General features: G+C 40.2%; 1 long non-coding RNA gene across 6 annotated transcripts in view; it reads right to left on the reverse strand.

Moving 5' to 3' along the window:
• Window positions 1-18,482, reverse strand: part of LOC107195959 — a 304,896-nt gene that overhangs the window by 196,424 nt on the left and 89,990 nt on the right. For all 6 annotated transcript variants that reach the window (XR_003047553.1, XR_003047558.1, XR_003047554.1 and 3 more), the window contains exon 3: window positions 2,578-2,662. This is a non-coding gene — a long non-coding RNA (uncharacterized LOC107195959). The remainder of the gene's footprint in view (window positions 1-2,577; window positions 2,663-18,482) is intronic.

The raw sequence follows: 18,482 nt of genomic DNA on the forward strand, positions 1-18,482 counted from the left end.
GTTGAAAAATGTTTTGATTTGTATCCTTGGACATATCTTGGTAGGTTAGCAGTTTACGAGGTGACCAGAGATGACATTTCCTGCCCACCGATGTCTGGTAACATTGCCTCAAATGTGGCAAACATCTCAAATTTATTCCTTGATGTCCCAGTTTTAACATGACTTTGTGAGGCCTTTCAAGTGGCAAGTGTACCAGCACGAAGAGGAGTCAGAGGCAAGAGAAATATCAACTTTTAAGAATAAGCAATGTCTGATTAAAATAGACCTATACTTAGTTGTGTGCCTTAGCAGAACTTTTTAAAATCTAGTACCCATTTCCTGTCATAGTAATCTTAAAGTCCTTCCCCTGGGTTAAGGAAACTGCTAGAAAAATCAACTGAATGATAATTAAGCATCTGGCTAGAACCTGTGTTGTGAGTCAATTCAAAATAAACAAATGCTGAACACCTACTATGTGCACAGCCAGCATCAAACAGATATCAGTGGCTCCCTCAGAATGTTCCACATGGTGAGTGTTAGAATAGGACATACATGTGGCACAGGAGAGCTCTGAAGGGCCTTAATCCACACGTAATCAAGATGAGCTTTCCACAGTGACATATCGAATGCTATAAAAGATATCCTCGTCCTGGTTTATTTTTTCCAGAAGAATCTGTATCTTCAGATTAGCTTTTCTTTAAGTATTGCCATCACAATCTTATTTATCAATTTTTTTCTTAGGACACTCATTCTGATTACATCAATCTATCCTATGTCTAAATTAAACTGGTACCTACATAACAAAGCCATCTCTCCGGGTTCCAGGTTATGAGAGTTTCCTGCTGCTAAAAACACACATGTTAAGGGTAGTTCTGTCCTTCAGTGACTAACTTTCAGCCTATGACAACCAAGATCGACCCGCTTTATATCTTTAGAATAATTATCAGGTATCTAGTGCATCGCAAGTTTTGAACTGGTGGGGTTTGAATTTATGAAATGAACTGAACTTGATACAGAAAAACAATTAATATTCACAATGAAAATTTTGTAAAGTATAGGTAAGCACATGAGAAAAAGCAGAAGTCACATCAGGATAATATCAAGTTCTAATGGGACAGATATAGAGAAATATTGGCCACTGGAGATAAAAAAAAAATTCTGTCTACCCTAATGACACGACCACTAGTACTGACCACTCATTCTACCTTATCGGCCGTCGTAATGGATCATATGTGTTGGCTTAGATGTGTTTCTTCACTACCAGACTCAGAGTTCTTGAAAGTCAGCATCAAGTCTTTGAATCCCAGCATTTAATATGGTAACATAACTCTGGTACATAATGCAAGTTCAATCAGCATTGCCAAATAATTAATTAGTTGGTTGAACAATTCGTTAAAAGTGCTGAACATTATGCAAATGTAAATAGCTCCATGAAGGTAGGTATCTCTGTTTTGTCCACATTTGATTCCAGAGCACCTAAAACACTCAATAAGCTTTTATTGCTGAGCAAATATGGTCACTCACATCTGTGTGGTACAGACATGGGCTCTACGGATAAAGTTTTATCGACAGAGTGAGTATCCTGCAGATATCTTAAGGATGCTGAGGGCTGCAGGAAGTACTCGCAGAGGCTACTATTTCACTCATTCTCACGTCTGGTTAAAGAAAAGCAGAAGCTTCCTTTACTCAGATACTCCCTTTGTCCATTCTGGTGGTGAGGAATGAACTTGGGTAAGAAGCAGTGGAAAGTATATCTTGCATGAATAGAAAAGTAAGAAATAGAGTTTTTCGGACTTCGACCGAGAAACATAGTTTACTTATTTAGGGTGGAATTTTATTTGCACGTCAAGGTCTACCCGGCCAGGATTAGAGCCATGTGAGGAAGGAAAGAAAAAAGAAAAAAAAAAAAATCCCAACCACCACAACGCTGGCAAAAAAACACATTTTCACAGGTTAGCAATAAAACGAAACCGTTTTTCATTCTTGCTTCGAATTTTTGGCATCACCACGGCACAATTTTCTGAAGTAAAAGGGAAGAGCAAAGAGAACAGCGACTTTGGGGAAAGGGTGACGACTGCGAGATGCTGCTCAGAGCCCTGAGTTTTTCAGGAGCCCTTCGGCGGGCGTCGCGCTAGCTTGCTTCTCGCGTCTGTTTCTTTCTTTCCGTTTTATTGAAAGACATATTTTCCTATCCATTAAGATTTACGGTTTTCTGCCAACTACTTCAGTGGAACAAATTTTCCCTTTAATTTAACAATGCACATATGAGACTCCGACATACCCGTAAAAACGTCTTTTAAGGCAGTCGTCACAAAATGCATTTCCTTAGGACCGAAGACAAATGGAAATGTAGGATATGTAACTTGGAACCGCGTAGCTCCCACCTACTTATTAGGTGGGTACGTGGGGCCATCATCATTTCACCAGGTCACATTCAGTGAATTAACTATCGCTAGGTTCTGACAACCACATAACCTAAGGGTTTTTGAGAAAAAAAAAAAAAAAAAAAAAAAAAAAAAAAAAAAAAAAAAAAAAAAAAAAAATAAGACTGTCACCGATTTTTTTCTGGCCCATTTGATCTTCTTCTGTATGGCTTACCTGTTAGCTGGGCTCCGAGAAGTATTAATCTTCATTTTCCCATCGTTGCCAGACACGTGGACTTTGTAGCATCTGCCACGGCACGCTAAAAAAATGAAGGATTAAAAAGGGATTTAAAAAGAGAGAAAAATTCTTAATCATGCTTTCATAACTTTTGGTGAACAGTTGGTTTAAATTTCCAAATAACTCTTTTCAAAAGGTTAGTATCAAAACACATGCAAAAAATAAAAGTCTAAATAAAGCACAATAAATTATTTCACTGCTAAGGTATTAGATTTCAAAGAGAGACATAAGGATATTAGAGTGGATGGACTATATTGGATCCCTGGGAATTGCTGTCAGATATTGATGAAAACAGAGAGACTGTAGGAGATCAGATAAAAGAGAAAAATGATTACATCTGGAAGAACAACGTGCACTACGTGGCCAACAGAGATTTCAAATGTAAGCTAATAGCAATCCACGAAAGGACAAACTTGGAGCGCGTCCCACATCGCTAAGCGCATTTACAATCATGCAGCATCTGTAAAAATTTTTACATAGCGTTTTCCCTCATTTCAAAATTTGCAAAATACATATTTAATAGGTTTAGCATGTCAGCTGGTAATTTGGTCCGCAGGCGGTGAAAAGGATTTGTGTTTTTCAGAAACCGAGTTGGGTTTTGCTGCTGCCCTCCCGGCTCTGCCCCCAGCCGGCTGCAATCGCGCCGAATGCACACGGCCCGCGGCCGTTGTAAACAACGTATTCTGTACGTTGCAGCATCCGCGCTGGCGAGAAAACCCATCATCTTATACTTTCCTCCTCTCTCTCCCAAGCTTCACATCCCGTCAACCTGGAACAGACAAGGAGTCCATCTTCACATTGCTGACTGCCCCCTCATCTTACCGAAAATCACCAGGGGAAAAGGGATGGGAGAAATGTCCCCATAACACATTTTCCTATCTGATAGGAGTCTTAACTGTTAGATTCGAAATGATCGAAGATTACTCAAACTGAAATGAAATTTGAGAAAAAAATAAAAATAGAAAAGCCAACTGGGACAGTAACTGGGAAATCGAGGGGGGTTCGCCAGTTCTCCACACCTGGCCCTGAAGGTCGCTTTGCCATGATCTCATCGTGCTGTGATACTATCTGAAGTGGTCACAGCACGAGCAGCAGCCGGCTCATTTCACTTATGTAGATGTTACTTCATTGTATGATGCAAGCTTTTCAAATCGCCCCCCGGTTGCATTGTCTTTTTTTCTTGTCTCTGGTTGTTTGTATCTGCACCAATTTAATAAAAGATGGTAGATCGCAAAGGCACGTTAGAACGACACCCCAAACCAATTAATTAATAACGTAGATCCTATCCTTCATTTATCAAAGGGTCTAGTACAGCAGAGATTGCTTCAGGGTGGCACACGAGCACCTCGATACTGGGGCGTGAGCACCTCGATTCGTAGCTGATTGGTTTGAATTAGAAAACTTTCCTCTCTTGTTGGGCAATAGAAAAAAAATACAGAAAGATATTTGTACTTGAAAACCTCTCGAGGCTACCCAAATTTTACTGTCATTTATGAGCCTTCAACTGAGTTGATAGCAACACTTTGTTTGGTGTGGCACAGACAGAAGTTTGGAGAGTTTTTCCAGTCGGCTCATTTCATCTGCTATCTGTAACAACTCCATATTTACTCCATGTTATGGAACTCTGTGTTCCGGAGATTCACAACTATGCCTTGTGGTTCATTTATAAAAATAATTATTCATGCATGGTAGAACATGGAGAGTTTTCTTAGTGGAGGCAGTTTAGAAAGGGGGTTTATTTTCTTAATTTGTTTTCTCAGTTATACAGTCTTCTCAATTTCATTGGAAGTAGGAAACACAGCTAACGGTAGAAGTGCATTATTAGAGAATTTATATCTGTTGGGACTTTTCGACAATCTCCCTGGGACAGATTTTTGAATTTGTTTCAATCTTGATTACAGGCTACACAATGAACAAAAAGCATTTCTACACAATGGCAAATCCTTACTGAAAATAATATTGTTTTAGTTTAGGCAAAAAAAAAAAATTCAATAAAGCCTTCCACTTGCATTTTGAAAGAAAAAAGTAAGTACTGGAGAGAATTAGTGTCTTCTTCATAACAAGTTACATTTCCATCTGCAATGCCTGAGGTGGCGTGGTGGCAAAGATATGGGCAAGTAACCTTTCAGTGAAATGTCTCACAATTCTGTGATGGATCGGTGTCACAGCTCCTTGGGTGTTTCTCTCCCCTGGGGTCTCTCATGACATTCTTGTTTCTGGGACCGTAACGATCCCACATGGCAGCTACGTGAAGGTGCTCCGGGTGAGACAGCCTGGGCCTGACTCCTCCATCAATCCCTTAGTAACTGTGACCTTGGTGAGTTACTCGACCTTCCTGAACCTCAGGTTCCTCATCTGTGAAACAGGGACAGTATTTCTTCCATCATAAAATGGTTCTGAAGTTGAGACAGTGTGTATAAGTGCTTCTCCTCGCTGTCAAGGATATGGCAATTGCACTACGTTTAATATTAAATTGGCAAAGTTTTAATAATAAGATAGTGACTTCCTGCTGCTCTTAGCAATCTGGCTATGAACAACTGGAAGCCTTTTAAAATGTGGCAACCCCTCTGCCCTCCCACTAGGACGAGACCCTCGGCCAGCTATCACGTAGTCGCTGCTCGTGACCTTTGTCTACCCCCAGTCAAGGTGTTATTACTCTTCTTTCAAATAAGTTCAACTTCCTCTCCCCTTAAACCCACACACCCCTCGGTGGCCTGGATGCTCCACAGCCCCATGGGAAGAAGGACTTTCTCCCAATGTTTTGTTTCACTTTCACTCTTGTCTAATGCCTGCTCCTCAAATCCAAGTTTATTATCATGGAACTATTATCGTCGTCAATCAAATCCCAAAGGAAAACCATAGCAGTAGACTGCTTTTCACGTAACGGATAATCAAGCAATAGAAAACATGAGTCTAACAAAACACGTGTCCTCGGTCTCTGAAGACATGCCCGCAGGTTGACCTGCAAAGTTGGTTTCGTATTGACGACTCCTCGAAGAAAAAGACACAAAAGAGCAGCGTTTCCTTGCGGATCACCTTCGATCACCTCACGTGGTGATGTGCCGGGTTCTAAGAAGCTTTTAAAATGGGCGTTTCTTCAGTTGGTTTATTATTATTAAATTGTCTGGTTTTATTCACTTTACGGGTGTGAGAGATGAAAATATTTAGCTTTTGAAAGCTCATACTTATTAGTTATCTGTTGCTTTAGAAAAGACGTCAAAGAATGACCATTTTGTTTGCTCATTATTCTATGGGTCAGCCATTCGGGCTGGGCTCAGCTGAGAAGTTCTTCCGCTTATGTCACCTAAGGTCACTTATGAAGCTGCAGTCATCCGCTGACATTTCTAGAGATCGGTGGTCGCAGTCAGCTGGGCCACATGTCTCCGGTGGGATAGTCTGGACTGATGGCTAGGTCCCAAGACTACAAGACCAAAAACTGCAAGACCTCTTAGGACAGGCTCACATGCCAGCTCTTGTGCTGCATTTTGTTGGTCGAGGCAAGTCATGCAGCCAAGCACAGAGCCATGCGTACACAGAGAGGAATTACAGCAGCCATGTTGCAAATAATCTACCACACCGCATAAACCTTTATAAGAATAAGTCATGCTCAATTAGTACTCATCTTCCTGATTCTTTTAGCTGAATTTTTTTTTTTTTTTTACTCTATGTTGTATGCCAGTTACCGCATAGACCTTTATAAGAATAAGTCATGCTCAATTAGTCCTCATCTTCTTTTAGCTGAATTTTTTTTTTTTTTTACTCTATGCTGTATGCAATAGGGGATATAGATAATAGGGGATATAGATAGATCTCGCCCTAAGGGATTTCCTCTCGCCCTGAGAAGAAAGTTAGCAGACTGCCTGGAAGGCGAGGGACTCAATGACCATATGATGTGGTTAGTTGTGCTCAGTTGAACTGAGGGAATGGCTGATTCCAGAACAGAATCAGAACAGAACCAATCTGGAATCTGTGCTGTGTATAAACCCAGCTTCATTACAACAACATAACAGAATCGAGCAAGTCATGGACTATTTTTCACTGAGAACAAGTCGAATGCCTTATCATCACACTTGAGCGATATCATAGGTTTTGGATCCCCATTTGAGAGATGAGGGTAGTGCTTAAGAGCTTGGCTTTGCAAAATATTAACGATAATGATAATGCTATATCTTGGTATCTCATGTTAAAATAGAGGTTATAATATAGTCTACCTCATAGAATTATACTGTATACTAGAGAAAAGAAAACATAAACTATATAAAAATCTTTATTTTCAGATACGATAGTATTATTTTTTAACTAATGAAGAAAAAGGATCCTCTTTCAGAAACATTTGAGCAAAGATCCAGAATTTAAACTTACTCAAGTGTCCACAGTTTTTCTCTTTTACCTTCTGCTCTTCGAGGATCTTGGTAAACCAAACAAAAAGTAATAGAGGAAGACTGCAGATACAGTCTACTGGTTTGAATTAGAAATCAATTTTCTTTTCTTGAAACATTTTTTTACTGGACACCACATGAGAAACGTGTGTGTGTCTATTTACTGTGATGGCCGCGAATGACTCCTGATTTACTTTCTTTCTTGCATAAACTCGGCTTTCTTGTAATGGATGTTTTTTAATTCCTCGGTCCCCAAGAGGTATTGAGCATGGGACAACGGGAAGAAAGAACTTGATATACCCTTAAATCCATCACATGGAAAAGCTCTGCCAACTGAGAGACAGCCACCAAAATCCGCAATATCAGAAGGAAGGTCATGTTTCAGCGATTTCAGCAAAGATATTCCAGGAGCCTTGTCTTCTAGGGCCAAATTCCTAATTTAAGAAATAAATTTTCATCTATTGCAAAGTTGGGATGTAGTACCGGTTCAAAAATAAACCATCTCTGTTCACTTACGGTCACCCCCAACCAATGCCAGAAAATTCTTGCAGCTCACAATGCCTGACTCTCAAGTTGTGACTATTAAGACTTCGGTTGGTTATGTCACCACTTGAGTATTATCTAAGTATGTTTCTCCTTTTAATTCAATTTCCTGTTTTGTTTTCTCGAAACCATAAAGTGTCTCTTAAGAAAGTTTACAAAATGCATATCGTCCTCCCGTGAGACTTGTGCTGTTCTTCATCTAGGCACTGCCCGCCAAATGACATTTTTTGAAAACAAGTTTTTCCTTTACTGGTTTTGTATAATGGTTGCAACAACTCTCAAGTAATGAAAAAAGAATGAAGAATGCGTGTCCTTTCCAGCACACAGCCACAATGTTAATGTTAAAACAACGCAAAACAGAGCAAAACAAAAACCCACCCTCGGAGTGATCTGGACAGCCAGCCGTCCTCCTCTCGGCTCCCTTATTTGAATTCAAGATGTTTCCTATCTTTTCTCCTCATGTTCAAAATAAACGATTTATGCTCAAAGAAAACCTGCCACGTAGGACATATGTGGTCATGTTCTTGTGGTCTCCAGCAACTAGTGTAGAATTCACAAGAGACAGGACTTCCCTGAGCCTGTATCATCTCATTTGTAAACTAGGGACAGTGGAGCTAATGACACTGGATTGTTTTGAAGGTTCGGGAGAAGTCACGTGAGAGTGAGGACGCAGAGTGAGTTGAAGCTGAATGTGAACCTGTTGTTTGTCGTGGGGATGAAGCCGCCATTTTCTGCCTTCGCGGTACAGGGGGAACGTCGAGTATGGAAGAAGGGTGCTGGAGATGGGTGATGAGGAGTAGCAAGCGTGCTGGGGAGACGCACTGACAGAGAGTGCCCCGCCCCGCCCTGCTGGATGCCAGGAAAGCATAATGTACCCGCGTAAAACCGGGTGGTGACTAATTTTTCTCTCTACTGCAGCACATAAGAGGCACTAATTATTATCTGCTGAATTTTTTATTGTCATGGGCTCCTGGGCGTAGTGACATATAATAGAAGTCAGTAAACTACAGCTTGTGGGCCAAAATGTACCCTGCTGTCTATTTTTGTAAATAAAGTTTTATTGGGAGAGGGCCATATCCATTTATTTAACGCTCGTTTATGCTGTTTTTGTGTTACCATGAAGAGTTAAGCATTGACAGCACAAGTCCCCTTAAGGTCCATAAAGCTAAAACTAGTTACTATCTGGCCCTGCTCCTACGGAGACATTTTACCAAGCTCTGGCCTTTGGAATGAAGTTACCTAGTTACTCTTGCCTGAACATGGGGTCTCCTGTTAAGTCTCCTCATTCAGGGGCCACGTGCTTCTTTGGGGATTATGTTGTAATGTAATTGCTTCGTTTTCCCACGGACATTACTGGCTTACTGCTTTTTTAAAGGAGAACCGGATTTTACCGAAAAAGAAAAAAAGAGTGACTGTGATGTACAGAGACGCAGGCATCTTGGAAAGACGAAGTAAGGGCACCGCACCTCACAGGATGCTAGTGGCCCTGCCGTCGGCCTCTCCACACTGACTGTCAAGGTGATGGCAACACAGGGGTCACTGCAGGATGACAAAGGAGTACCACTGACCTGCTCTTCATTCCTACCCCTTCCCTGGGTCTGCGTCTACTGTGGACTCATGGATAATGTCACCACAGAGAGACACTGGACAACAATGAGACAAAAGAGACGGGTCCGTGGAAACCGGACTTGTGGATTCGAGGTCTCGCTCTGCTATTCATTCTGCATCAGGGCTGACACCCCTGCTATGGCAGAACGTTGTGTACACGTGGCCTCGATTCTCCATGGTCACTTTCTGGGTGCTGGGACACATTTGCAGCTGTGGTTGGCTGACCCTCAGCAGGAGTGAAAGCAATCAAGAATCGACTTGGGGTCCTCTGCTCTCCATCTGGCAGCCACTTATACTGTAGTCACTGTACTACGGAGGCCAAGTTGGCATGGCTTCTTGACAGCTCTGCAAAATCCATTTGGATCCGTTTCTTTGACTACCATCGACTTGGGGGGGCAAAGGAAAAACCAGACCTAGGAGCGTGGAAACCACTGTGCTTAAAACTATATCCTTTGCTTATTTATTTCAAGTAGGAGGCCACACAGACACAGAAAGGCAGCAGGCTCACGAAGCAAGATCTGAGCTCCATTCTGGTTAAAGGGGCCTGCCTGACGTTTCATCCTGGAGGCGGTACTCCCCAACCTTGAGGAATTTCCAAACCTCCCAGGCCTGGGAGCCTGTGTCGTGTTCAAGGCTGCCAGGATAGGACCCCATAAAATCCCCAGAAAGTTCAGGCTGAAATTCCACATGGGCCAAGTCCGTATGGCACACTCCCCTGTAACTGCTGGGTCCCTTCCAGAATGCTCTCAACACGTGGGACTCCGTGAAGTTCAGCATGTGGAAAGGGCTAACGCCTGAAGCCTGTGCGTCGGTAATGGAAACGGGGCAGTGACCCCGTGATCCAGGTCTCTCGGTGCTGCCATAAAACACGCTTCTCTAAACAGAGCGGCAGAAGGGGCCATGATGGGTGGGGGCGGGGAGACGGCTAAAGGCTGTCCTAGGTGGCGAAGTAGCAGACTCTCCAAATAAGAACACCGTGCACTTAAGGGGAACTTTACGGTTTGCAAAAGTACTTTCGCCTTTACGATTCTCGTGGTAAGCAGTGGGTCAGGCGAGAGCACCCTTTCCCTCCTTTCATTCTCGAAGCGACTGCAGCAGAGAAGGGCTGTGTCGAGCTTCTCGAGAGACTCAGCCAAACGCAGAGCTATGTCCTCCGTACCCGGCTCGATGTCCACGCTAATGGATTATTCTCTGATCTCTGTTTCTGTGTGATCATCTAACTAGATTTTCAAACATGATTCTTGTCTGCGAATAAATCGGATGTAAATCATCTCAAAGAGTGACCCATTGGAGAACAAGAGTGAGGAAAGTACAGACAATATTTGACACTCTTAATGACTATTTAATAAATGCCTTGGAAACATAAGGTGCCTTCGTGAAACATAATCTAGTATAATAACATTTGAAGCAGTCCCTTCAGCGTCGAGTGGGGATGACTTCATCTTTAGTAATGAGAAACTAATCAGGCACTGCTAACCAGCAGTTCTGCCACAGACAGAACTGTGAGGAGTTCAAAGAACTGTGAGGTGCCTAAGAGGGACCCACAGTTATCCCTGGAGACATCAGTAAGCAGAAAAAGGTTAAGACCAACGGAGAGGTTAAGACCAGCGGTTAAGACCAACGCACGGTGAAGGGCACTTGGTCAGAGAAAGGTTAAGACCAACGGAGAGGCCACGCACGGTAAAGGGCACTTGGTCAGAGGCACAGACGTGGCTCTCATGCTGTCCCACTGAGTCCTGTCATAACCAAGCAAGGGAGCCCTTCAGCTTGCTCCTCGTGCCTGAGCTCAAATTTGCAGTGCCTTCCACAGCCAGCTCCTACAGATCTCCTTCATGTCTGGCCCACCTGACTCCATGTTTTCTCTGCTTCAAGCAACATGTCCAAAGATAAGGAAGAAGACATTGGAAAGGATGCAGAATATCTTGTTTCCATGACGGCTTACCAAGATTTTTTGAACTACGGGGTCTTGAAAACAAAGTCTATGCAAATCACAAGTAAAGGATATATGGTAGGGGTCAGGCATCAAGGAAATCCATCCTCAAGTTAGGGACCTCGGCAGCGACACCCTGCATCCGGGTTCACTAAGTGTTTTCTACCAGGCTCGGTTCATCCACAGATACTTGTGTAAGCCCATTGGTCCACGACTCACCTTTAGAGAGCAAGCTTACGAGTATTTTTATTGCCTTCCATGTTCCACTTTTCAATACGAATCGGAGCTCCAATTCATATAATACTAATTAAAAAGAAATATAGACTCTTCAGCCTCCCAATGTAAAAGCATATGAAAAATGGTTTTGACACATGCAAAATGAAACAAAAGTTATGCCATACTAACCAGAAACTTCTGTTTTGAAAAAATTATGTGTTTGAAGAAGAGGAGGACCTAATTGGCATAGCTTGCTTTTTAATGATGATTCGATTCATTCAAAGTTTCAGCCTTCTACGTAAGAACACACAAGAATATTCGTCGGAACCATGGTTTCTCTTTAAATTGGGGGCCAGTGAAAAGACATTTCAGAATGGAGTGCTTGTCATCATGACATCTGCAGATTAGCGAGCTTGGAAAATAAAGATTCAACTGTACAAATTATTTGGGGCAAAAATTAAAATTCTCGAAACACTGTTTTGTTGAATATAGTAAGGGGGGTGGATTTTAAAAATTAACTCTGCAAGAGAAAAAAAAGGAACTGACACATAGTAGAGAAGGACTTTCTAAGCATAAAGCAAAAACCGTGAAGAAAAAAATATATTTGGAAAAAGTTAAAACTCTCCATATTATAAATGCTATTAATAAGGCACCAAGAACGCAATATTATCAAAGTATATAGTAGACAAAGGGTTAATATCTTCAATTCATTTTTTAAAAAATATTCTTTTACATCAACAGGAAAAAGAGAAGTACTTAATTGAAAAAATCGGCAAAGGGCACAAAGAGGCAAATTACAAAAGAAAAATAAACATACGAGTTTATGTTCAACATTACCAGCATCACACAATGAGTTTCATTTTTGGCTATCAAATTGGCAAAGGTTAAAAACCAGAACGAATTCCCTTTGATGGAAAGATTAAGGGAAGGCAGGCACTCTTAGACGCTGCCAGTCCAACGGTGTTTCTCTGTAGCGGATGCAACGGACAGACCCAGCCCCCACGGAACCCGAGGTCTGTAAGGAGAGTCAAAGCACTCAAGGATTTGAAGTGTAGCTGTAGGGTGAGAAACACGTACCTTATCCCACTGTCACCTAACCCCGTGGTGCGGACCTGGACCAGCAAGACCGCATCCAATCTTTTTCAGGTGCATGGGACGTATAAGGTACGGTTCAGGGTAAAGGTGCAACGCTCACTCAGTAAGGCTCTCCTGAGAACACCCCCATGGGGAGGTCGGGGCCAGGATCAGAAAATAGAGGCCTGTTCCTCTTACTCAACATGAAAAATAAGCAAAGAAATAAACAAGCATAAAACGATCTCTGCTTCTTATAAGGAAAGGCAACTTTAAAGTTTATAATACAAAGGTTGACCTGACACATTGAACATTTTATTTCTGGCATCCCAAGCCAATTCTGGTCTTTAAAAATGGCTTTCTTCCTACCCTCTGTTACTAACAATTCCCTCTTCTTGTGCAAAAGGGAATTTTCCTCCCTGTGAGGGTCTACAAGCGCTTCCAGAAATGCTTGAATCACAATTAAATGGTTTCCAGGCCTTGGGGGTCTTTATTTCTGAGCATATCCTGGGATGTTTACTGTACTCAGGAAAATGACTGTCAAATGCAAAGAGATAGAAACTCCCTACCCTGCTCTGTCCTCCGTTTTCTTCAGAAATTGTGTAGTGATGGAGCCGTCGGCTCTGGTAACTGTCAAACTTGACGTCTGCCATCTGCAAAACTGGGGTGGAAAGATGTTTCCTTTGTAATATTTCGATGATTCTTTCAGATTGGTGATGAAACTCTGGAAGAACTTATAATTATTGTAACTTTTCTATTTCCTCCTCAGATATGAATACCGAGTATAGAGATGTGTAGAAATTAAAATGGAATCTCCAGGGCTTCTTCCTTCAAGGTACTTAGCATGGGCTAGAAAAATTTTAATGTACTCAACAAGGATGAGTGTATTAGCAGATATAGTCTTCCAGAACAAAAACAAAAGAGATAATACGTGTAAATATTTCTAAGCTGTCTACATATTGACCCAGTAACTCTAATTCTGGAATTTATCCTAAGAAAATAGATACTCGAAGTTTCATGTACTAACACGATCCTCTCAATTTTACTATTGTTTGCAATAGTAAAATTTTAAACTAAAATGCTAGCCTAAAAATTACTTAATAAAAGATTACTAAGGAATAATATTTTTGTTTTCTAAGACTTTTCTGGTACAAAAAAAAGTTCGGAATATATTTTAAATGAAAACTAGTTTATAAAACAGCATGTTTACTATATTCATATATTTTTAGAATGTACATAGGAATGAAAATGACCAAAAGTATAATCATTAAAATGTTAATAGCGATTTTCCCCTGGATAAAAAATATGGATGTTGGGTTTATATTTTGAAATGTTCTAGAATTTATATATTTTTACAGGAATAATTGTGGAAAATGGATAATCGTCTTAAACATTACTTTTTTTGGACACGTATGTGTCAACTTATCTCTCAAAATAAGGAAATATATAAGCGATTAGAATTTTTCTTTTTATGATCATGAGTTATCAGGAAATCATTGTTAAGATTTCATTCTTTCAAAAAAAATGCCTTTAGTTTCTTGGTGGAAAATTGCGACCTGACTCCAGCAGTTCCTGTTATTTTCATTTAGGAAAGATAAAAGACTAAAATTACATCCCAGAACCATAGAAAACGATCCACATTTTAGTGTTTAAGTAAGTTACTCCCAGGTGTGGTTTTGTGATGCCCATCCTGTTATGTCCAATGAATATTTCCAGTATTATTTCATATTTCTCAAAGAGTCATCGAAATCTGTGAACCATCTTGTGCCTCATCTGCTCTTTAATTTTTCATATGTCATCCGAAGAAAGTTCTTCTTGGGGCCTCTTTCCAAAATGATGTGGTTACCGTGAGTAATTTTTGAGAACATTTAAACCCCGTTTTTAAGTTCAAATTATTTTTAATTGCAAAAGCAGTTCCTGATTCGTGTGGGAAAGTGAGAAAATATAGATAAACTGAGAAGAAATGATCAAATCTCATAATCCCATAGCCCAGAGAAGATCACTCTAAACTCCATGGTATATTTTGTCTCAGTCATTTTCACAAGCGTAAATTTTCACATAGATATCAGACACAGAGATATATATTTTCACAAAAAAAGGATGAAATTATATATTTTTGTTGTTGTAGAGTCTTCTTACTTAACAATATATGGTAAATATGTTTCTAAGTCAATAAACATGTATCTAGAATATCATTCTGAAGTGTAAAACATATTTAATATTATATTGTTCCTTATTCATTTAATCCTGTTATGAAAAAAGTTTAAATTGTTACTAATAGTTACCAACATACAAAGCACTGCAGTGGACACCTCTGTAGTTACATTAGAATAAGTCATCTAGAATAAGCTACATTAATTTTATAAATGTGGGAGATAGAGTCCTGATGTTCGTTAAAAATATTCACATTTCTCTCTTCGCCATATGACGTACATTTGAAATCAATGTTACTTAAGTTTGAGAAATGTGTGACTCTCTTTTAAAGGAAAACATTTCTGAAAAACTCAATTTGAATTTCGATTATTTTTATCAAGTGCTTCCTTCACACACAAACGTAACGTACTTATAAATTATTAGTGCTACAGTACCATGCAGCTATAAAATCAAAACAAAATTATGTAAGTGAAACGTCAGGACCCATACAATTCAAATGAGCAGTGATGCAAAATGCCGAATGGTGTTGCTTTGCAGAAATAAAACTCCATGGCACAGGCTACCTCTTGCTAAGTGTGCAGAACACTGTGGATACCCTGAGATGGCTCTGTTCTCCCCACGCTTTTTCAGCTTGAAGTCCATTCCTACAGGTTACCTTGACATCGCTTCGCCTTCATTTGCTAGTAACTATTGTTTGAGTGACAGCTGCCACTCCACCGCCCACCTCATTAGCCCAGCTTGGCTCCAGCGCCATGACGATCCTGAACATAAATGCAAATGTAGGCACGGAATTCACAAGGAGGTCAGATAATCCAGGATTTAATTTTTTTTTTTTTTTTTTTAGGATAGCACTCAAACAAACTTGTAGAATTTTAAAGATTGACAGAGAACTCCCCAAATCCCAAGAATATTCTAGTGATAAAAGCAAAGGACACTTCTCCCTAGAGGACGTAAATGGCCAACAAATACTTGAAAAGATGCTCAACATCACCAGCTATTAGAGAAATGCAAATCAAAACCACAGTGAGATACCATCTGACACCTGTTAGAATAGTTGTAATCAACAGGACAAGTAATAACAAATGTCGGAGAGGATGCGGAGAAATAGGAACCCTCATACACTGCTGGTGGGACTGCAAATTGGTACAACCGCTATGAAAAACAGTATGGAGGTTCCTCAAAAAACTAAGAATTGATCTACCATATGATCCAGCAATCCCTCTACTGGGTATTTACCCCAAAGACTTGAAAACCCATATCCGAAAAGATAATTTGCCCACCGACGTTCATAGCAACATTATTCACAGTGGCCAGGACATGGAAGAAACCAAAGTGTCCTATGATAGATGATTGGCTAAAGAAGCTGTGGTACCTATATACAATGGAATATTACTCAGCCATAAGAGATGAAATACTGTCATTTGCGACAACATGGATGGACCTCGAGATAATCATGCTAAGCGAAATAAGCCAGAAAGAAAACGTTGAAAATCACATGATATTACTTATATGTGGGATATAAACCTAAAAGCAATAAATGAACAGGACAAACAAACAGAGACTCATGGACATGGACAATAGACTAGTGGTTACCAGAGGGGAGGGATAGGGGAGGAGCGGGGAGGAAAAAAAAATATGCAAAGGAATCGGGTGTCATCGACCCACCTTCCTGTAGGGAGGGTCGTTACCTGGGCAACAGGACTCAGAGACAACCAGACTGGGGATATAATCTGGATCCTGGCTCTAATTATTTTGTACTTTGGGCTACGTTAAACTCGCCTAGCCTCATTCGCTTCATTTGAAACAAATACAGTAACACCTTTCAAGTCTGTTGCGACAAACGGACCTTTTTGTATAAAGAAACCGTCATATAGTGTGAAGAGCACTTTGTATGGCCCCTGAGTCCCTGTCTCTCCGATATCATCTCCTCTTATTGTTTTTTATACATTCTGCCGGAACTCATCCCATTTTTTGAAAATTCCAAGTGCTTTCTGCCTCAAGAATTGTACATGGGCCATTCCCTGCTTCCTAGGCTATTCTCAACCAGAATTCACAGGACATGACCTTCACACCTCTCCAGTGTCTACTCAGACTAACAAGAGGCCCTTTGTCTCAGCCAATGAGTCTGTCCCTCCTTAACTCTTTCTTTTTTTCCTACAGAAGTTATTACTTCCTCAAATCACATTATGTGTCTATTTGCTTATTTGTCCCCGTCTCTTTGCCTGTGGGTTGGTGTCTACCACATCCCCAGCCACAACTGTGTTTTCCCAAAGAGAGCACTCAACATTTGTTATTACTTATGAAGTAAGGCTTGGCATCTCTTGGAAGATTGGGATCTACTGTTTCAACACATAGACCCAGAACATATAAATCTTCCATATGGACAATGACATGATAAATTAATGTCAACTACTAAACTCTTCTTGCGTGCTAAGCTGTGATAAGCACCCCGGAGAATGGAGAAAAAATACGTCCAGTAGCTCGAGCACGTAACATTTGAGATATAAGAATAAGTTATTATAATAACAAGTTATATGGGTTTTATAATAAGACCCAAGAATTATTCATTTAAATTATACTAATAAAAGAAATATTTTTTAAAAAGTGGAAAGAAGAACACTGTAAAGAAATAAAACACAAGCATGACAGTTTGATATCTTCTACTTGTTTTTTGCGGGTATTTGTATTTGTAAGGATAAGAGCGCTTTAAAAAAATGATCTCAAAATTCCGATGGCTTAACTCGGCAATGGTTTGATGAGGGACCCTGCTTCATACAGGCATTCAGGGGCAAAGTTTCCTTATATCTTGAGCTTCCGTCATCTCTATACTCTCAGATTCTTCTGCAGTCAGCCAGTGAGTGAACACAGAAAGCAAAGGTGGCATGTTTTATATGGACCAGACTTGGAACCACTGTGTATCACTTCTGCTTTCTGTGTTCTATTGCTGGAACCCCGTCCTGGGGCTGTCCCTATGCCTGGGTGCCTGAGACTGTAGTCTCGCTGTATGAGTAAAATAAAATAATAAAATAACGTAGCTTCGGGAAGCAATACAGTCTCTGACACAGCATATTAAAAATAGTTGTAATATACTTAATTAAAACTGTAAATCTGTAGAGATACATTCTGCCAGGGATAGATGTGTCAATCGCCCGTTTATTTCCATAATGAGGCAAAAAAACATGCAGTGGAAATGAATTCACTTAAGTCTTTATCGAGGTACACGATGAAAGGCGTTACCACACTGTGCACTTTCTTACAGATTCATTTTGGTGGTCAGTTCAGTCATCTGGGATGCTGAGGTACAAACCATGATCATAACTCCTGTGATGATGGCACATCATGGCTGGTGACAGTCTTGTAGGTTGATCCATCAGTCTTTTGGTAATATTACTAACCTTATTTTGAGCATTCATTTTCACTCACGGCATAGTTAAGATGAACACTATCTTTAGAAAAACGTTCATGAGCAATTTATTTTCTGAATCCTTGTGTATCTGATGTTTTTCTTTTGCTTTCGCATGTAAAAGACTAATTGTGAATAAAACGTTTCTGTACAAAATTTTCCCCTCCAAAATTGAAAATACGGCAGAAAAGTTAAAAGCCAGACTGATTTTTTTTGTTTCTTCATGCTATATTTTTACTCAAATAACATGCAAATTATTTTTCTTTATTAATTTTGCCAAGAACGTTTTGAGGCTTTTGAATTTCATAAGGAAACGTTTTTTAGCTCCAGAAAATTTTCTTTAATTATGTTATTTCTTCTGTTCCAATTATTTTGATTTCTTGTCTTGGAAAACCCATAATCCTCATGTGAGTTGCCTGTTATCTGTCCTTCATACCTTTCATATTCCCTTTCATCGTTTCCATCCCTTTTTCTTGTGCATTCTCGGGATGCTTCTCGGGTTGATTTGATCTCTATTTTCTTACCCTTCCAAAAATAT

The sequence above is a fragment of the Pteropus alecto genome, unplaced genomic scaffold, assembly GCF_000325575.1.
Source record: "Pteropus alecto unplaced genomic scaffold, ASM32557v1 scaffold65, whole genome shotgun sequence".
NCBI classification, from domain to species: Eukaryota; Metazoa; Chordata; class Mammalia; order Chiroptera; family Pteropodidae; genus Pteropus; species Pteropus alecto.